The sequence below is a fragment of the Lissotriton helveticus genome, chromosome 4_1, assembly GCF_964261635.1.
Source record: "Lissotriton helveticus chromosome 4_1, aLisHel1.1, whole genome shotgun sequence".
In the NCBI taxonomy this organism is placed as follows: Eukaryota; Metazoa; Chordata; class Amphibia; order Caudata; family Salamandridae; genus Lissotriton; species Lissotriton helveticus.
This window is the reverse complement of record NC_136063.1, coordinates 969,669,938-969,690,721: the sequence shown is the minus strand read 5'-3', so window position 1 is coordinate 969,690,721 and position 20,784 is coordinate 969,669,938. Positions and strand designations below refer to the sequence as shown.

At 33.1% G+C, this 20,784-nt stretch overlaps 17 non-coding genes across 17 annotated transcripts; all 17 read right to left on the bottom strand.

Moving 5' to 3' along the window:
* Nucleotides 1–150: 150 nt before the first annotated feature.
* TRNAI-AAU (transfer RNA isoleucine (anticodon AAU)) lies at nucleotides 151–224 on the bottom strand. Its single transcript has one exon. It is a non-coding gene; the product is annotated as a tRNA-Ile (tRNA).
* A 1,237-nt stretch (nucleotides 225–1,461) lies between these two features.
* TRNAI-AAU (transfer RNA isoleucine (anticodon AAU)) lies at nucleotides 1,462–1,535 on the bottom strand. Its single transcript has one exon. It is a non-coding gene; the product is annotated as a tRNA-Ile (tRNA).
* Nucleotides 1,536–2,324: 789 nt separating this feature from the next.
* On the bottom strand, nucleotides 2,325–2,398 carry TRNAI-AAU (transfer RNA isoleucine (anticodon AAU)). The gene has a single exon. It is a non-coding gene; the product is annotated as a tRNA-Ile (tRNA).
* A 1,444-nt stretch (nucleotides 2,399–3,842) lies between these two features.
* TRNAI-AAU (transfer RNA isoleucine (anticodon AAU)) lies at nucleotides 3,843–3,916 on the bottom strand. Its single transcript has one exon. It is a non-coding gene; the product is annotated as a tRNA-Ile (tRNA).
* Nucleotides 3,917–4,496: 580 nt separating this feature from the next.
* TRNAI-AAU (transfer RNA isoleucine (anticodon AAU)) lies at nucleotides 4,497–4,570 on the bottom strand. The gene has a single exon. It is a non-coding gene; the product is annotated as a tRNA-Ile (tRNA).
* A 582-nt stretch (nucleotides 4,571–5,152) lies between these two features.
* TRNAI-AAU (transfer RNA isoleucine (anticodon AAU)) lies at nucleotides 5,153–5,226 on the bottom strand. Its single transcript has one exon. It is a non-coding gene; the product is annotated as a tRNA-Ile (tRNA).
* Nucleotides 5,227–7,534: 2,308 nt separating this feature from the next.
* TRNAI-AAU (transfer RNA isoleucine (anticodon AAU)) lies at nucleotides 7,535–7,608 on the bottom strand. Its single transcript has one exon. It is a non-coding gene; the product is annotated as a tRNA-Ile (tRNA).
* Nucleotides 7,609–8,188: 580 nt separating this feature from the next.
* Nucleotides 8,189–8,262, bottom strand: TRNAI-AAU (transfer RNA isoleucine (anticodon AAU)). Its single transcript has one exon. It is a non-coding gene; the product is annotated as a tRNA-Ile (tRNA).
* A 791-nt stretch (nucleotides 8,263–9,053) lies between these two features.
* On the bottom strand, nucleotides 9,054–9,127 carry TRNAI-AAU (transfer RNA isoleucine (anticodon AAU)). The gene has a single exon. It is a non-coding gene; the product is annotated as a tRNA-Ile (tRNA).
* A 1,444-nt stretch (nucleotides 9,128–10,571) lies between these two features.
* Nucleotides 10,572–10,645, bottom strand: TRNAI-AAU (transfer RNA isoleucine (anticodon AAU)). The gene has a single exon. It is a non-coding gene; the product is annotated as a tRNA-Ile (tRNA).
* Nucleotides 10,646–11,225: 580 nt separating this feature from the next.
* On the bottom strand, nucleotides 11,226–11,299 carry TRNAI-AAU (transfer RNA isoleucine (anticodon AAU)). Its single transcript has one exon. It is a non-coding gene; the product is annotated as a tRNA-Ile (tRNA).
* A 1,447-nt stretch (nucleotides 11,300–12,746) lies between these two features.
* TRNAI-AAU (transfer RNA isoleucine (anticodon AAU)) lies at nucleotides 12,747–12,820 on the bottom strand. The gene has a single exon. It is a non-coding gene; the product is annotated as a tRNA-Ile (tRNA).
* A 2,098-nt stretch (nucleotides 12,821–14,918) lies between these two features.
* Nucleotides 14,919–14,992, bottom strand: TRNAI-AAU (transfer RNA isoleucine (anticodon AAU)). Its single transcript has one exon. It is a non-coding gene; the product is annotated as a tRNA-Ile (tRNA).
* A 791-nt stretch (nucleotides 14,993–15,783) lies between these two features.
* On the bottom strand, nucleotides 15,784–15,857 carry TRNAI-AAU (transfer RNA isoleucine (anticodon AAU)). The gene has a single exon. It is a non-coding gene; the product is annotated as a tRNA-Ile (tRNA).
* A 1,444-nt stretch (nucleotides 15,858–17,301) lies between these two features.
* TRNAI-AAU (transfer RNA isoleucine (anticodon AAU)) lies at nucleotides 17,302–17,375 on the bottom strand. Its single transcript has one exon. It is a non-coding gene; the product is annotated as a tRNA-Ile (tRNA).
* Nucleotides 17,376–17,955: 580 nt separating this feature from the next.
* On the bottom strand, nucleotides 17,956–18,029 carry TRNAI-AAU (transfer RNA isoleucine (anticodon AAU)). Its single transcript has one exon. It is a non-coding gene; the product is annotated as a tRNA-Ile (tRNA).
* Nucleotides 18,030–20,337: 2,308 nt separating this feature from the next.
* On the bottom strand, nucleotides 20,338–20,411 carry TRNAI-AAU (transfer RNA isoleucine (anticodon AAU)). Its single transcript has one exon. It is a non-coding gene; the product is annotated as a tRNA-Ile (tRNA).
* Nucleotides 20,412–20,784: the final 373 nt, after the last annotated feature.

Below are 20,784 nucleotides of genomic sequence, written 5' to 3'. Positions count from 1 at the left end.
TAGATATTCCAGGCGCTTTAAGAATAGTAATTAATTCTATAAATATATCAAATGTATTCATCCAATCCTTCAAGCAGCGTTTGATCCAAGGAGATAAACAGTCCAAAATAAGACACAAGAAATATTAATCTTTTTTCAAAGAATTAAACTTGGCCTGTACAGGGATCGAACCTGTGACCTTGGCGTTATTAGCACCACGCTCTAACCAACTGAGCTAACAGGCCAATTTACACATCTTCTGGAGGACCAGCACAGGAAGCAGTGCTAATGATAGTTCAACCGGGAGATTTGGAAAGCTTAATTTCAGCTGTTGAATATGAATTAACTTTCATATTATCAACATGAAGAAACTAATATGACTTCAAAAAAATTGCAATACAAAAGAGATTTCCATACTTAGTGTTAGAATTTTGAACCAGTAACGTTTTTTCCACGTGGTTTAGCAATAAATAAATATTCATCACCTATATTCAATTGATTCATCTAATCATTCTATCAGCTTCTGCGCAAAGGAAATATGGAGGTAAACATGATACAGAAGAAAATACATCTATTTTCAACATTAAACGAGCATCAAGTATTGGCTTGGAGACTGATTGAAATTATGTCCTTTGCGTTTTTAACTTCATGCTCTAACAGACTAAACTAATAGGCTCACTAAATATATAGAATACTTTTGAAGAATTAGCAGATGATGAAATGCTACTGATTCCATCCAATCCTTCAAGCAGCGTGTGATTCAAGGAGATAAACAGTCCAAAATGAGACACAAGAAAAATTCATCTTAGTTCAAACAATTAAACTTGGCCTGTACTGGGATCGAACCTGTGACCTTGGTGTTATTAGCACCACGCTCTAACCATCTGAGCTAACAGGCCATTTTGCACAGCTAGCTGGAGGTCCAGCATATGAAGAAGGACAAATGATAGTTAACCCAGGAGATTTGGAAAGCTTAATTTCAGCAGTTTACCATGAAGTTATTGTTATATATTATCAACATGAAGAAACTAATATGACTTAAAAAAAATTACAATACAAAAGAGATTTACATACTTAGTGTTAGAACTTAGAACCATTAACATTTTTTCCATGTGGTTTAGCAATAAATAAATATTCATTACCTATATTCAATTGATTCATCTAATCATTCTATCAGCTTCTGCGCAAAGGAAATATGGAGGTAAACATGATACAGAAGAAAATACATATATTTTCAACATTAAAGGAGCTTCAAATATTGGCTTGGAGACTGATTGAAATCATGTCCTTTGCGTTTTTAACTTCATGCTCTAACAGACTAAACTAATAGGCTCACTAAATATATAGAATACTTTTGAAGAATTAGAAGATGATGAAATGCTACTGATTCCATCCAATCCTTCAAGCAGCGTGTGATTCAAGAAGATTAACAGTCCAAAATGAGACACAAGAAAAATTCATCTTTGTTCAAACAATTGAACTTGGCCTGTACAGGGATCGAACCTGTGACCTTGGCGTTATTAGCACCACGCTCTTACCATCTGAGCTAACAGGCCATTTTGCACAACTATCTGGAGGTCCAGCAAATGAAGAAGGGCAAATGATAGTTAACCCAGGAGATTTGGAAAGCTTAATTTCAGCAGTTTACCATGAAGTTATTGTTATATATTATCAACATGAAGAAACTAATATGACTTAAAAAAAATTACAATACAAAAGAGATTTTCATACTTAGTGTTAGAACTTAGAACCATTAACGTTTTTTCCATGTGGTTAAGCAATAAATAAATATTCATCACCTATATTGAATTGATTCATCTAATCATTTTATCAGCTTCTCCTCAAAGGAAATATAGAGATAAACATGATACAGTAGAAAATACATCTATTTTCAACATTAAAGGAGCATCAAGTATTGGCTTGGAGACTGATTGAAAGTATGTCCTTGGCGTTTTTAACTTCATGCTCTAACAGACTAAACTAATAGAGTCACTAAATATATAGCATACTATTGAAGATGAAGCAGATGATGAAGTCCTACTGATTGTTAATCCGGGATAGTTGGAAAGCTTATATTCAGCTGTTTACATTCATAGTATCTTTATATATTATCAACAAGACTAAACAAAAATGATCTCAATAAATTGCAATAAATAAAAGATTTAGTTACTTGGCGTTAGAACTTAGAACCATTAATAGATATTCCAGGCGCTTTAAGAATAGTAATTAATTCTATAAATATATCAAATGTATTCATCCAATCCTTCAAGCAGCGTTTGATCCAAGGAGATACACAGTCCAAAATGAGACACAAGAAATATTCATTTTTTTCAAAGAATTAAACTTGGCCTGTACAGGGATCGAACCTGTGACCTTGGCGTTATTAGCACCACACTCTAACCAACTGAGCTAACAGGCCAATTTGCACATCTTCTGGAGGACCAGCACAGGAAGCAGTGCTAATGATAGTTCAACCGGGAGATTTGGAAAGCTTAATTTCAGCTGTTTAATATGAATTAACTTTCATATTATCAACATGAAGAAACTAATATGACTTCAAAAAAATTGCAATACAAAAGAGATTTCCATACTTAGTGTTAGAATTTTGAACCAGTAACGTTTTTTCCACGTGGTTTAGCAATAAATAAATATTCATCACCTATATTCAATTGATTCATCTAATCATTCTATCAGCTTCTGCGCAAAGGAAATATGGAGGTAAACATGATACAGAAAAAAATACATCTATTTTCAACATTAAAGGAGCTTCAAATATTGGCTTGGAGACTGATTGAAATCATGTCCTTTGCGTGTTTAACTTCATGCTCTAACAGACTAAACTAATAGGCTCACTAAATATATAGAATACTTTTGAAGAATTAGCAGATGATGAAATGCTACTGATTCCATCCAACCCGTCAAGCAGCGTGTGATTCAAGAAGATTAACAGTCCAAAATGAGACACAAGAAAAATTCATCTTTGTTCAAACAATTGAACTTGGCCTGTACAGGGATCGAACCTGTGACCTTGGCGTTATTAGCACCACGCTCTAACCATATGAGCTAACAGGCCATTTTGCACAACTACCTGGAGGTCCAGCAAATGAAGAAGGGCAAATGATAGTTAACCCAGGAGATTTGGAAAGCGTAATTTCAGCAGTTTACCATGAAGTTATTGTTATATATTATCAACATGAAGAAACTAATATGACTTAAAAAAAATTACAATACAAAAAAGATTTTCATACTTAGTGTTAGAACTTAGAACCATTAACGTTTTTTCCATGTGGTTAAGCAATGAATATATATTCATCACCTATATTGAATTGATTCATCTAATCATTTTATCAGCTTCTCCTCAAAGGAAATATAGAGATAAACATGATACAGTAGAAAATACATCTATTTTCAACATTAAAGGAGCATCAAGTATTAGCTTGGAGACTGATTGAAAGTATGTCCTTGGCGTTTTTAACTTCATGCTCTAACAGACTAAACTAATAGAGTCACTAAATATATAGCATACTATTGAAAATGAAGCAGATGATGAAGTCCTACTGATTGTTAATCCGGGATAGTTGGAAAGCTTATATTCAGCTGTTTACATTCATAGTATCTTTATATATTATCAACAAGACTAAACAAAAATGATCTCAATAAATTGCAATAAATAAAAGATTTAGTTACTTGGCGTTAGAACTTAGAACCATTAATAGATATTCCAGGCGCTTTAAGAATAGTAATTAATTCTATAAATATATCAAATGTATTCATCCAATCCTTCAAGCAGCGTTTGATCCAAGGAGATAAACAGTCCAAAATGAGACACAAGAAATATTAATCTTTTTTCAAAAAATTAAACTTGGCCTGTACAGGGATCGAACCTGTGACCTTGGCGTTATTAGCACCACGCTCTAACTAACTGAGCTAACAGGCCAATTTGCACATCTTCTGTAGGACCAGCACCGGAAGCAGTGCTAATGATAGTTCAACCGGGAGATTTGGAAAGCTTAATTTCAGCTGTTTAATATGAATTAACTTTCATATTATCAACATGAAGAAACTAATATGACTTCAAAAAAATTGCAATACAAAAGAGATTTCCATACTTAGTGTTAGAATTTTGAACCAGTAACGTTTTTTCCACGTGGTTTAGCAATAAATAAATATTCATCACCTATATTCAATTGATTCATCTAATCATTCTATCAGCTTCTGTGCAAAGGAAATATGGAGGTAAACATGATACAGAAGAAAATACATCTATTTTCAACATTAAAGGAGCTTCAAATATTGGCTTGGAGACTGATTGAAATTATGTCCTTTGCGTTTTTAACTTCATGCTCTAACAGACTAAACTAATAGGCTCACTAAATATATAGAATACTTTTGAAGAATTAGCAGATGATGAAATGCTACTGATTCCATCCAACCCGTCAAGCAGCGTGTGATTCAAGAAGATTAACAGTCCAAAATGAGACACAAGAAAAATTCATCTTTGTTCAAACAATTGAACTTGGCCTGTACAGGGATCGAACCTGTGACCTTGGCGTTATTAGCACCACGCTCTAACCATCTGAGCTAACAGGCCATTTTGCACAGCTAGCTGGAGGTCCAGCATATGAAGAAGGACAAATGATAGTTAACCCAGGAGATTTGGAAAGCTTAATTTCAGCAGTTTACCATGAAGTTATTGTTATATATTATCAACATGAAGAAACTAATATGACTTACAAAAAATTACAATACAAAAGAGATTTACATACTTAGTGTTAGAACTTAGAACCATTAACGTTTTTCCATGTGGTTTAGCAATAAATAAATATTCATTACCTATATTCATTTGATTCATCTAATCATTCTATCAGCTTCTGCGCAAAGGAAATATGGAGGTAAACATGATACAGAAGAAAATACATATATTTTCAACATTAAAGGAGCTTCAAATATTGGCTTGGAGACTGATTGAAATCATGTCCTTTGCGTTTTTAACTTCATGCTCTAACAGACTAAACTAATAGGCTCACTAAATATATAGAATACTTTTGAAGAATTAGAAGATGATGAAATGCTACTGATTCCATCCAATCCTTCAAGCAGCGTGTGATTCAAGAAGATTAACAGTCCCAAATGAGACACAAGAAAAATTCATCTTTGTTCAAACAATTGAACTTGGCCTGTACAGGGATCGAACCTGTGACCTTGGCGTTATTAGCACCACGCTCTAACCATCTGAGCTAACAGGCCATTTTGCACAACTATCTGGAGGTCCAGCAAATGAAGAAGGGCAAATGATAGTTAACCCAGGAGATTTGGAAAGCTTAATTTCAGCAGTTTACCATGAAGTTATTGTTATATATTATCAACATGAAGAAACTAATATGACTTAAAAAAAATTACAATACAAAAGAGATTTTCATACTTAGTGTTAGAACTTAGAACCATTAACGTTTTTTCCATGTGGTTAAGCAATAAATAAATATTCATCACCTATATTGAATTGATTCATCTAATCATTTTATCAGCTTCTCCTCAAAGGAAATATAGAGATAAACATGATACAGTAGAAAATAAATCTATTTTCAACATTAAAGGAGCATCAAGTATTGGCTTGGAGACTGATTGAAAGTATGTCCTTGGCGTTTTTAACTTCATGCTCTAACAGACTAAACTAATAGAGTCACTAAATATATAGCATACTATTGAAGATGAAGCAGATGATGAAGTCCTACTGATTGTTAATCCGGGATAGTTGGAAAGCTTATATTCAGCTGTTTACATTCATAGTATCTTTATATATTATCAACAAGACTAAACAAAAATGATCTCAATAAATTGCAATAAATAAAAGATTTAGTTACTTGGCGTTAGAACTTAGAACCATTAATAGATATTCCAGGCGCTTTAAGAATAGTAATTAATTCTATAAATATATCAAATGTATTCATCCAATCCTTCAAGCAGCGTTTGATCCAAGGAGATACACAGTCCAAAATGAGACACAAGAAATATTCATCTTTTTTCAAAGACTTAAACTTGGGCTGTACAGGGATCGAACCTGTGACCTTGGCGTTATTAGCACCACACTCTAACCAACTGAGCTAACAGGCCAATTTGCACATCTTCTGGAGGACCAGCACAGGAAGCAGTGCTAATGATAGTTCAACCGGGAGATTTGGAAAGCTTAATTTCAGCTGTTTAATATGAATTAACTTTCATATTATCAACATGAAGAAACTAATATGACTTCAAAAAAATTGCAATACAAAAGAGATTTCCATACTTAGTGTTAGAATTTTGAACCAGTAACGTTTTTTCCACGTGGTTTAGCAATAAATAAATATTTATCACCTATATTCAATTGATTCATCCAAACATTCTATCAGCTTCTGCGCAAAGGAAATATGGAGGTAAACATGATACAGAAAAAAATACATCTATTTTCAACATTAAAGGAGCTTCAAATATTGGCTTGGAGACTGATTGAAATCATGTCCTTTGCGTTTTTAACTTCATGCTCTAACAGACTAAACTAATAGGCTCACTAAATATATAGAATACTTTTGAAGAATTAGCAGATGATGAAATGCTACTGATTCCATCCAATCCTTGAAGCAGCGTGTGATTCAAGTAGATTAACAGTCCAAAATGAGACACAAGAAAAATTCATCTATGTTTATACAATTGAACTTGGCCTGTACAGGGATCGAACCTGTGACGTTGGCGTTATTAGCACCACACTCTAACCATCTGAGCTAACAGGCCATTTTGCACAACTACCTGGGGGTCCAGCAAATGAAGAAGGGCAAATGATAGTTAACCCAGGAGATTTGGAAAGCTTAATTTCAGCAGTTTACCATGAAGTTATTGTTATATATTATCAACATGAAGAAACTAATATGACTTAAAAAAAATTACAATACAAAAGAGATTTACATACTTAGTGTTAGAACTTAGAACCATTAACGTTTTTTCCATGTGGTTAAGCAATGAATAAATATTCATCACCTATATTGAATTGATTCATCTAATCATTTTATCAGCTTCTCCTCAAAGGAAATATAGAGATAAACATGATACAGTAGAAAATACATCTATTTTCAACGTTAAAGGAGCATCAAGTATTGGCTTGGAGACTGATTGAAAGTATGTCCTTGTCGTTTTTAACTTCATGCTCTAACAGACTAAACTAATAGAGTCACTAAATATATAGCATACTATTGAAGATGAAGCAGATGATGAAGTCCTACTGATTGTTAATCCGGGATAGTTGGAAAGCTTATATTCAGCTGTTTACATTCATAGTATCTTTATATATTATCCACAAGACTAAACAAAAATGATCTCAATAAATTGCAATAAATAAAAGATTTAGTTACTTGGTGTTAGAACTTAGAACCATTAATAGATATTCCAGGCGCTTTAAGAATAGTAATTAATTCTATAAATATATCAAAAGTACTCATCCAATCCTTCAAGCAGCGTTTGATCCAAGGAGATAAACAGTCCAAAATGAGACACAAGAAATATTCATCTTTTTTCAAAGAATTAAACTTGGCCTGTACAGGGATCGAACCTGTGACCTTGGCATTATTAGCACCACACTCTAACCAACTGAGCTAACAGGCCAATTTGCAAATTTTCTGGAGGACCAGCACAGGAAGCAGTGCTAATGATAGTTCAACCGGGAGATTTGGAAAGCTTAATTTCAGCTGTTTAATATGAATTAACTTTCATATTATCAACATGAAGAAACTAATATGACTTCAAAAAAATTGCAATACAAAAGAGATTTCCATACTTAGTGTTAGAATTTTGAACCAGTAACGTTTTTTCCACGTGGTTTAGCAATAAATAAATATTCATCACCTATATTCAATTGATTCATCTAATCATTCTATCAGCTTCTGCGCAAAGGAAATATGGAGGTAAACATGATACAGAAGAAAATACATCTATTTTCAACATTAAAGGAGCATCAAGTATTGGCTTGGAGACTGATTGAAAATATGTCCTTTGCGTTTTTAACTTCATGCTCTAACAGACTAAACTAATAGGCTCACTAAATATATAGAATACTTTTGAAGAATTAGCAGATGATGTAATGCTACTGATTCCATCCAATCCTTCAAGCAGCGTGTGATTCAAGGAGATAAACAGTCCAAAATGAGACACAAGAAAAATTCATCTTTGTTCAAACAATTAAACTTGGCCTGTACAGGGATCGAACCTGTGACCTTGGCGTTATTAACACCACGCTCTAACCATCTGAGCTAACAGGCCATTTTGCACAGCTAGCTGGAGGTCCAGCATATGAAGAAGGGCAAATGATAGTTAACCCAGGAGATTTGGAAAGCTTAATTTCAGCAGTTTACCATGAAGTTATTGTTATATATTATAAACATGAAGAAACTAATATGACTTAAAAAAAATTACAATACAAAAGAGATTTACATACTTAGTGTTAGAACTTAGAACCATTAAAATTTTTTCCATGTGGTTAAGCAATAAATAAATATTCATCACCTATATTGAATTGATTCATCTAATCATTTTATCAGCTTCTCCTCAAAGGAAATATAGAGATAAACATGATACAGTAGAAAATACATCTATTTTCAATATTAAAGGAGCATCAAGTATTGGCTTGGAGACTGATTGAAAGTATGTCCTTGTCGTTTTTAACTTCATGCTCTAACAGACTAAACTAATAGAGTCACTAAATATATAGCATACTATTGAAGATGAAGCAGATGATGAAGTCCTACTGATTGTTAATCCGGGATAGTTGGAAAGCTTATATTCAGCTGTTTACATTCATAGTATCTATATATATTATCAACAAGACTAAACAAAAATGTTCTCAATAAATTGCTATAAATAAGAGATTTAGTTACTTGGCGTTAGAACTTAGAACCATTAATAGATTTTCCAGGCGCTTTAAGAATAGTAATTAATTCTATAATTATATCAAATGTATTCATCCAGTCCTTCAAGCAGCGTTTGATCCAAGGAGATAAACAGTCCAAAATGAGACACAAGAAAAATTCATCTTTTTTTCAAAGAATTAAACTTGGCCTGTACAGGGATCGAACCTGTGACCTTGGCGGTATTAGCACCACACTCTAACCAACTGAGCTAACAGGCCAATTTGCACATCTTCTGGAGGACCAGCACAGGAAGCAGTGCTAATGATAGTTTAACCGGGAGATTTGGAAAGCTTAATTTTAGCTGTTTAATATGAATTACCTTTCATATTATCAACATGAAGAAACTAATATGACTTCAAAAAAATTGCAATACAAAAGAGATTTCCATACTTAGTGTTAGAATTTTGAACCAGTAACGTTTTTTCCACGTGGTTTAGCAATAAATAAATATTCATCACCTATATTCAATTGATTCATCTAATCATTCTATCAGCTTCTGCGCAAAGGAAATATGGATGTAAATATGATACAGAAGAAAATACATCTATTTTCAACATTAAAGGAGCTTCAAATATTGGCTTGGAGACTGATTGAAATCATGTCCTTTGCGTTTTTAACTTCATGCTCTAACAGACTAAACTAATAGGCTCACTAAATATATAGAATACTTTTGAAGAATTAGCAGATGATGAAATGCTACTGATTCCATCCAATCCTTGAAGCAGCGTGTGATTCAAGTAGATTAACAGTCCAAAATGAGACACAAGAAAAATTCATCTATGTTCATACAATTGAACTTGGCCTGTACAGGGATCGAACCTGTGACCTTGGCGTTATTAGCACCACACTCTAACCATCAGAGCTAACAGGCCATTTTGCACAACTACCTGGGGGTCCAGCAAATGCAGAAGGGCAAATGATAGTTAACCCAGGAGATTTGGAAAGCTTAATTTCAGCAGTTTACCATGAAGTTATTGTTATATATTATCAACATTAAGAAACTAATATGACTTAAAAAAAATTACAATACAAAAGAGATTTACATACTTAGTGTTAGAACTTAGAACCATTAACGTTTTTTCCATGTGGTTAAGCAATGAATAAATATTCATCACCTATATTGAATTGATTCATCTAATCATTTTATCAGCTTCTCCTCAAAGGAAATATAGAGATAAACATCATACAGTAGAAAATACATCTATTTTCAACGTTAAAGGAGCATCAAGTATTGGCTTGGAGACTGATTGAAAGTATGTCCTTGTCGTTTTTAACTTCATGCTCTAACAGACTAAACTAATAGAGTCACTAAATATATAGCATACTATTGAAGATGAAGCAGATGATGAAGTCCTACTGATTGTTAATCCGGGATAGTTGGAAAGCTTATATTCAGCTGTTTACATTCATAGTATCTTTATATATTATCCACAAGACTAAACAAAAATGATCTCAATAAATTGCAATAAATAAAAGATTTAGTTACTTGGCGTTAGAACTTAGAACCATTAATAGATATTCCAGGCGCTTTAAGAATAGTAATTAATTCTATAAATATATCAAAAGTACTCATCCAATCCTTCAAGCAGCGTTTGATCCAAGGAGATAAACAGTCCAAAATGAGACACAAGAAATATTCATCTTTTTTCAAAGAATTAAACTTGGCCTGTACAGGGATCGAACCTGTGACCTTGGCATTATTAGCACCACGCTCTAACCAACTGAGCTAACAGGCCAATTTGCAAATTTTCTGGAGGACCAGCACAGGAAGCAGTGCTAATGATAGTTCAACCGGGAGATTTGGAAAGCTTAATTTCAGATGTTTAATATGAATTAACTTTCATATTATCAACATGAAGAAACTAATATGACTTCAAAAAAATTGCAATACAAAAGAGATTTCCATACTTAGTGTTAGAATTTTGAACCAGTAACGTTTTTTCCACGTGGTTTAGCAATAAATAAATATTCATCACCTATATTCAATTGATTCATCTAATCATTCTATCAGCTTCTGCGCAAAGGAAATATGGAGGTAAACATGATACAGAAGAAAATACATCTATTTTCAACATTAAAGGAGCATCAAGTATTGGCTTGGAGACTGATTGAAAATATGTCCTTTGCGTTTTTAACTTCATGCTCTAACAGACTAAACTAATAGGCTCACTAAATATATAGAATACTTTTGAAGAATTAGCAGATGATGAAATGCTACTGATTCCATCCAATCCTTCAAGCAGCGTGTGATTCAAGGAGATAAACAGTCCAAAATGAGACACAAGAAAAATTCATCTTTGTTCAAACAATTAAACTTGGCCTGTACAGGGATCGAACCTGTGACCTTGGCGTTATTAGCACCACGCTCTAACCATCTGAGCTAACAGGCCATTTTGCACAGCTGCATGGAGGTCCAGCATATGAAGAAGGGCAAATGATAGTTAACCCAGGAGATTTGGAAAGCTTAATTTCAGCAGTTTACCATGAAGTTATTGTTATATATTATCAACATGAAGAAACTAATATGACTTAAAAAAAAATACAATACAAAAGAGATTTACATACTTAGTGTTAGAACTTAGAACCATTAACGTTTTTTCCATGTGGTTTAGCAATAAATAAATATTCATTACCTATATTCAATTGATTCATCTAATCATTCTATCAGCTTCTGCGCAAAGGAAATATGGAGGTAAACATGATACAGAAGAAAATACATATATTTTCAACATTAAAGGAGCTTCAAATATTGGCTTGGAGACTGATTGAAATCATGTCCTTTGCGTTTTTAACTTCATGCTCTAACAGACTAAACTAATAGGCTCACTAAATATATAGAATACTTTTGAAGAATTAGAAGATGATGAAATGCTACTGATTCCATCCAATCCTTCAAGCAGCGTGTGATTCAAGAAGATTAACAGTCCCAAATGAGACACAAGAAAAATTCATCTTTGTTCAAACAATTGAACTTGGCCTGTACAGGGATCGAACCTGTGACCTTGGCGCTATTAGCACCACATTCTAACCATCTGAGCTAACAGGCCATTTTGCACAACTATCTGGAGGTCCAGCAAATGAAGAAGGGCAAATGATAGTTAACCCAGGAGATTTGGAAAGCTAAATTTCAGCAGTTTACCATGAAGTTATTGTTATATATTATCAACATGAAGAAACTAATATGACTTAAAAAAAATTACAATACAAAAGAGATTTTCATACTTAGTGTTAGAACTTAGAACCATTAACGTTTTTTCCATGTGGTTAAGCAATAAATAAATATTCATCACCTATATTGAATTGATTCATCTAATCATTTTATCAGCTTCTCCTCAAAGGAAATATAGAGATAAACATGATACAGTAGAAAATACATCTATTTTCAACATTAAAGGAGCATCAAGTATTGGCTTGGAGACTGATTGAAAGTATGTCCTTGGCGTTTTTAACTTCATGCTCTAACAGACTAAACTAATAGAGTCACTAAATATATAGCATACTATTGAAGATGAAGCAGATGATGAAGTCCTACTGATTGTTAATCCGGGATAGTTGGAAAGCTTATATTCAGCTGTTTACATTCATAGTATCTTTATATATTATCAACAAGACTAAACAAAAATGATCTCAATAAATTGCAATAAATAAAAGATTTAGTTACTTGGCGTTAGAACTTAGAACCATTAATAGATATTCCAGGCTCTTTAAGAATAGTAATTAATTCTATAAATATATCAAATGTATTCATCCAATCCTTCAAGCAGCGTTTGATCCAAGGAGATACACAGTCCAAAATGAGACACAAGAAATATTCATCTTTTTTCAAAGAATTAAACTTGGCCTGTACAGGGATCAAACCTGTGACCTTGGCGTTATTAGCACCACACTCTAACCAACTGAGCTAACAGGCCAATTTGCACATCTTCTGGAGGACCAGCACAGGAAGCAGTGCTAATGATAGTTCAACCGGGAGATTTGGAAAGCTTAATTTCAGCTGTTTAATATGAATTAACTTTCATATTATCAACATGAAGAAACTAATATGACTTCAAAAAAATTGCAATACAAAAGAGATTTCCATACTTAGTGTTAGAATTTTGAACCAGTAACGTTTTTTCCACGTGGTTTAGCAATAAATAAATATTTATCACCTATATTCAATTGATTCATCTAATCATTCTATCAGCTTCTGCGCAAAGGAAATATGGAGGTAAACATGATACAGAAAAAAATACATCTATTTTCAACATTAAAGGAGCTTCAAATATTGGCTTGGAGACTGATTGAAATCATGTCCTTTGCGTTTTTAACTTCATGCTCTAACAGACTAAACTAATAGGCTCACTAAATATATAGAATACTTTTGAAGAATTAGCAGATGATGAAATGCTACTGATTCCATCCAATCCTTGAAGCAGCGTGTGATTCAAGTAGATTAACAGTCCAAAATGAGACACAAGAAAAATTCATCTATGTTTATACAATTGAACTTGGCCTGTACAGGGATCGAACCTGTGACGTTGGCGTTATTAGCACCACAATCTAACCATCTGAGCTAACAGGCCATTTTGCACAACTACCTGGGGGTCCAGCAAATGAAGAAGGGCAAATGATAGTTAACCCAGGAGATTTGGAAAGCTTAATTTCAGCAGTTTACCATGAAGTTATTGTTATATATTATCAACATGAAGAAACTAATATGACTTAAAAAAAATTACAATACAAAAGAGATTTACATACTTAGTGTTAGAACTTAGAACCATTAACGTTTTTTCCATGTGGTTAAGCAATGAATAAATATTCATCACCTATATTGAATTGATTCATCTAATCATTTTATCAGCTTCTCCTCAAAGGAAATATAGAGATAAACATGATACAGTAGAAAATACATCTATTTTCAACGTTAAAGGAGCATCAAGTATTGGCTTGGAGACTGATTGAAAGTATGTCCTTGTCGTTTTTAACTTCATGCTCTAACAGACTAAACTAATAGAGTCACTAAATATATAGCATACTATTGAAGATGAAGCAGATGATGAAGTCCTACTGATTGTTAATCCGGGATAGTTGGAAAGCTTATATTCAGCTGTTTACATTCATAGTATCTTTATATATTATCCACAAGACTAAACAAAAATGATCTCAATAAATTGCAATAAATAAAAGATTTAGTTACTTGGCGTTAGAACTTAGAACCATTAATAGATATTCCAGGCGCTTTAAGAATAGTAATTAATTCTATAAATATATCAAAAGTACCCATCCAATCCTTCAAGCAGCGTTTGATCCAAGGAGATAAACAGTCCAAAATGAGACACAAGAAATATTCATCTTTTTTCAAAGAATTAAACTTGGCCTGTACAGGGATCGAACCTGTGACCTTGGCATTATTAGCACCACACTCTAACCAACTGAGCTAAGAGGCCAATTTGCAAATTTTCTGGAGGACCAGCACAGGAAGCAGTGCTAATGATAGTTCAACCGGGAGATTTGGAAAGCTTAATTTCAGCTGTTTAATATGAATTAACTTTCATATTATCAACATGAAGAAACTAATATGACTTCAAAAAAATTGCAATACAAAAGAGATTTCCATACTTAGTGTTAGAATTTTGAACCAGTAACGTTTTTTCCACGTGGTTTAGCAATAAATAAATATTCATCACCTATATTCAATTGATTCATCTAATCATTCTATCAGCTTCTGCGCAAAGGAAATATGGAGGTAAACATGATACAGAAGAAAATACATCTATTTTCAACATTAAAGGAGCATCAAGTATTGGCTTGGAGACTGATTGAAAATATGTCCTTTGCGTTTTTAACTTCATGCTCTAACAGACTAAACTAATAGGCTCACTAAATATATAGAATACTTTTGAAGAATTAGCAGATGATGTAATGCTACTGATTCCATCCAATCCTTCAAGCAGCGTGTGATTCAAGGAGATAAACAGTCCAAAATGAGACACAAGAAAAATTCATCTTTGTTCAAACAATTAAACTTGGCCTGTACAGGGATCGAACCTGTGACCTTGGCGTTATTAGCACCACGCTCTAACCATCTGAGCTAACAGGCCATTTTGCACAGCTAGCTGGAGGTCCAGCATATGAAGAAGGGCAAATGATAGTTAACCCAGGAGATTTGGAAAGCTTAATTTCAGCAGTTTACCATGAAGTTATTGTTATATATTATCAACATGAAGAAACTAATATGACTTAAAAAAAATTACAATACAAAAGAGATTTACATACTTAGTGTTAGAACTTAGAACCATTAAAATTTTTTCCATGTGGTTAAGCAATAAATAAATATTCATCACCTATATTGAATTGATTCATCTAATCATTTTATCAGCTTCTCCTCAAAGGAAATATAGAGATAAACATGATACAGTAGAAAATACATCTATTTTCAACATTAAAGGAGCATCAAGTATTGGCTTGGAGACTGATTGAAAGTATGTCCTTGTCGTTTTTAACTTCATGCTTTAACAGACTAAACTAATAGAGTCACTAAATATATAGCATACTATTAAAGATGAAGCAGATGATGAAGTCCTACTGATTGTTAATCCGGGATAGTTGGAAAGCTTATATTCAGCTGTTTACATTCATAGTATCTATATATATTATCAACAAGACTAAACAAAAATGTTCTCAATAAATTGCTATAAATAAGAGATTTAGTTACTTGGCGTTAGAACTTAGAACCATTAATAGATTTTCCAGGCGCTTTAAGAATAGTAATTAATTCTATAATTATATCAAATGTATTCATCCAGTCCTTCAAGCAGCGTTTGATCCAAGGAGATAAACAGTCCAAAATGAGACACAAGAAAAATTCATCTTTTTTTCAAAGAATTAAACTTGGCCTGTACAGGGATCGAACCTGTGACCTTGGCGGTATTAGCACCACACTCTAACCAACTGAGCTAACAGGCCAATTTGCACATCTTCTGGAGGACCAGCACAGGAAGCAGTGCTAATGATAGTTTAACCGGGAGATTTGGAAAGCTTAATTTTAGCTGTTTAATATGAATTACCTTTCATATTATCAACATGAAGAAACTAATATGACTTCAAAAAAATTGCAATACAAAAGAGATTTCCATACTTAGTGTTAGAATTTTGAACCAGTAACGTTTTTTCCACGTGGTTTAGCAATAAATAAATATTCATCACCTATATTCAATTGATTCATCTAATCATTCTATCAGCTTCTGCGCAAAGGAAATATGGAGGTAAACATGATACAGAAAAAAATACATCTATTTTCAACATTAAAGGAGCTTCAAATATTGGCTTGGAGACTGATTGAAATCATGTCCTTTGCGTTTTTAACTTCATGCTCTAACAGACTAAACTAATAGGCTCACTAAATATATAGAATACTTTTGAAGAATTAGCAGATGATGAAATGCTACTGATTCCATCCAATCCTTGAAGCAGCGTGTGATTCAAGTAGATTAACAGTCCAAAATGAGACACAAGAAAAATTCATCTATGTTTATACAATTGAACTTGGCCTGTACAGGGATCGAACCTGTGACGTTGGCGTTATTAGCACCACACTCTAACCATCTGAGCTAACAGGCCATTTTGCACAACTACCTGGGGGTCCAACAAATGAAGAAGGGCAAATGATAGTTAACCCAGGAGATTTGGAAAGCTTAATTTCAGCAGTTTACCATGAAGTTATTGTTATATATTATCAACATGAAGAAACTAATATGACTTAAAAAAAATTACAATACAAAAGAGATTTACATACTTAGTGTTAGAACTTAGAACCATTAACGTTTTTTCCATGTGGTTAAGCAATGAATAAATATTCATCACCTATATTGAATTGATTCATCTAATCATTTTATCAGCTTCTCCTCAAAGGAAATATAGAGATAAACATGATACAGTAGAAAATACATCTATTTTCAACGTTAAAGGAGCATCAAGTATTGGCTTGGAGACTGATTGAAAGTATGTCCTTGTCGTTTTTAACTTCATGCTCTAACAGACTAAACTAATAGAGTCACTAAATATATAGCATACTATTGAAGATGAAGCAGATGATGAAGTCCTACTGATTGTTAATCCGGGATAGTTGGAAAGCTTATATTCAGCTGTTTACATTCATAGTATCTTTATATATTATCCACAAGACTAAACAAAAATGATCTCAATAAATTGCAATAAATAAAAGATTTAGTTACTTGGCGTTAGAACTTAGAACCATTAATAGATATTCCAGGCGCTTTAAGAATAGTAATTAATTCTATAAATATATCAAAAGTACTCATCCAATCCTTCAAGCAGCGTTTGATCCAAGGAGATAAACAGTCCAAAATGAGACACAAGAAATATTCATCTTTTTTCAAAGAATTAAACTTGGCCTGTACAGGGATCGAACCTGTGACCTTGGCATTATTAGCACCACACTCTAACCAACTGAGCTAACAGGCCAATTTGCAAATTTTCTGGAGGACCAGCACAGGAAGCAGTGCTAATGATAGTTCAACCGGGAGATTTGGAAAGCTTAATTTCAGCTGTTTAATATGAATTAACTTTCATATTATCAACATGAAGAAACTAATATGACTTCAAAAAAATTGCAATACAAAAGAGATTTCCATACTTAGTGTTAGAATTTTGAACCAGTAACGTTTTTTCCACGTGGTTTAGCAATAAATAAATATTCATCACCTATATTCAATTGATTCATCTAATCATTCTATCAGCTTCTGCGCAAAGGAAATATGGAGGTAAACATGATACAGAAGAAAATACATCTATTTTCAACATTAAAGGAGCATCAAGTATTGGCTTGGAGACTGATTGAAAATATGTCCTTTGCGTTTTTAACTTCATGCTCTAACAGACTAAACTAATAGGCTCACTAAATATATAGAATACTTTTGAAGAATTAGCAGATGATGTAATGCTACTGATTCCATCCAATCCTTCAAGCAGCGTGTGATTCAAGGAGATAAACAGTCCAAAATGAGACACAAGAAAAATTCATCTTTGTTCAAACAATTAAACTTGGCCTGTACAGGGATCGAACCTGTGACCTTGGCGTTATTAGCACCACGCTCTAACCATCTGAGCTAACAGGCCATTTTGCACAGCTAGCTGGAGGTCCAGCATATGAAGAAGGGCAAATGATAGTTAACCCAGGAGATTTGGAAAGCTTAATTTCAGCAGTTTACCATGAAGTTATTGTTATATATTATCAACATGAAGAAACTAATATGACTTAAAAAAATTACAATACAAAAGAGATTTACATACTTAGTGTTAGAACTTAGAACCATTAAAAAAATTTCCATGTGGTTAAGCAATAAATAAATATTCATCACCTATATTGAATTGATTCATCTAATCATTTTATCAGCTTCTCCTCAAAGGAAATATAGAGATAAACATGATACAGTAGAAAATACATCTATTTTCAACATTAAAGGAGCATCAAGTATTGGCTTGGAGACTGATTGAAAGTATGTCCTTGTCGTTTTTAACTTCATGCTCTAACAGACTAAACTAATAGAGTCACTAAATATATAGCATACTATTAAAGATGAAGCAGATGATGAAGTCCTACTGATTGTTAATCCGGGATAGTTGGAAAGCTTATATTCAGCTGTTTACATTCATAGTATCTATATATATTATCAACAAGACTAAACAAAAATGTTCTCAATAAATTGCTATAAATAAGAGATTTAGTTACTTGGCGTTAGAACTTAGAACCATTAATAGATTTTCCAGGCGCTTTAAGAATAGTAATTAATTCTATAATTATATCAAATGTATTCATCCAGTCCTTCAAGCAGCGTTTGATCCAAGGAGATAAACAGTCCAAAATGAGACACAAGAAAAATTCATCTTTTTTTCAAAGAATTAAACTTGGCCTGTACAGGGATCGAACCTGTGACCTTGGCAGTATTAGCACCACACTCTAACCAACTGAGCTAACAGGCCAATTTGCACATCTTCTGGAGGACCAGCACAGGAAGCAGTGCTAATGATAGTTTAACCGGGAGATTTGGAAAGCTTAATTTTAGCTGTTTAATATGAATTACCTTTCATATTATCAACATGAAGAAACTAATATGACTTCAAAAAAATTGCAATACAAAAGAGATTTCCATACTTAGTGTTAGAATTTTGAACCAGTAACGTTTTTTCCACGTGGTTTAGCAATAAATAAATATTCATCACCTATATTCAATTGATTCATCTAATCATTCTATCAGCTTCTGCGCAAAGGAAATATGGAGGTAAACATGATACAGAAAAAAATACATCTATTTTCAACATTAAAGGAGCTTCAAATATTGGCTTGGAGACTGATTGAAATCATGTCCTTTGCGTTTTTAACTTCATGCTCTAACAGACTAAACTAATAGGCTCACTAAATATATAGAATACTTTTGAAGAATTAGCAGATGATGAAATGCTACTGATTCCATCCAATCCTTGAAGCAGCGTGTGATTCAAGTAGATTAACAGTCCAAAATGAGACACAAGAAAAATTCATCTATGTTTATACAATTGAACTTGGCCTGTACAGGGATCGAACCTGTGACGTTGGCGTTATTAGCACCACACTCTAACCATCTGAGCTAACAGGCCATTTTGCACAACTACCTGGGGGTCCAGCAAATGAAGAAGGGCAAATGATAGTTAACCCAGGAGATTTGGAAAGCTTAATTTCAGCAGTTTACCATGAAGTTATTGTTATATATTATCAACATGAAGAAACTAATATGACTTAAAAAAAATTACAATACAAAAGAGATTTACATACTTAGTGTTAGAACTTAGAACCATTAACGTTTTTTCCATGTGGTTAAGCAATGAATAAATATTCATCACCTATATTGAATTGATTCATCTAATCATTTTATCAGCTTCTCCTCAAAGGAAATATAGAGATAAACATGATACAGTAGAAAATACATCTATTTTCAACGTTAAAGGAGCATCAAGTATTGGCTTGGAGACTGATTGAAAGTATGTCCTTGTCGTTTTTAACTTCATGCTCTAACAGACTAAACTAATAGAGTCACTAAATATATAGCATACTATTGAAGATGAAGCAGATGATGAAGTCCTACTGATTGTTAATCCGGGATAGTTGGAAAGCTTATATTCAGCTGTTTACATTCATAGTATCTTTATATATTATCCACAAGACTAAACAAAAATGATCTCAATAAATTGCAATAAATAAAAGATTTAGTTACTTGGCGTTAGAACTTAGAACCATTAATAGATATTCCAGGCGCTTTAAGAATAGTAATTAATTCTATAAATATATCAAAAGTACTCATCCAATCCTTCAAGCAGCGTTTGATCCAAGGAGATAAACAGTCCAAAATGAGACACAAGAAATATTCATCTTTTTTCAAAGAATTAAACTTGGCCTGTACAGGGATCGAACCTGTGACCTTGGCATTATTAGCACCACACTCTAACCAACTGAGCTAACAGGCCAATTTGCAAATTTTCTGGAGGACCAGCACAGGAAGCAGTGCTAATGATAGTTCAACCGGGAGATTTGGAAAGCTTAATTTCAGCTGTTTAATATGAATTAACTTTCATATTATCAACATGAAGAAACTAATATGACTTCAAAAAAATTGCAATACAAAAGAGATTTCCATACTTAGTGTTAGAATTTTGAACCAGTAACGTTTTTTCCACGTGGTTTAGCAATAAATAAATATTCATCACCTATATTCAATTGATTCATCTAATCATTCTATCAGCTTCTGCGCAAAGGAAATATGGAGGTAAACATGATACAGAAGAAAATACATCTATTTTCAACATTAAAGGAGCATCAAGTATTGGCTTGGAGACTGAT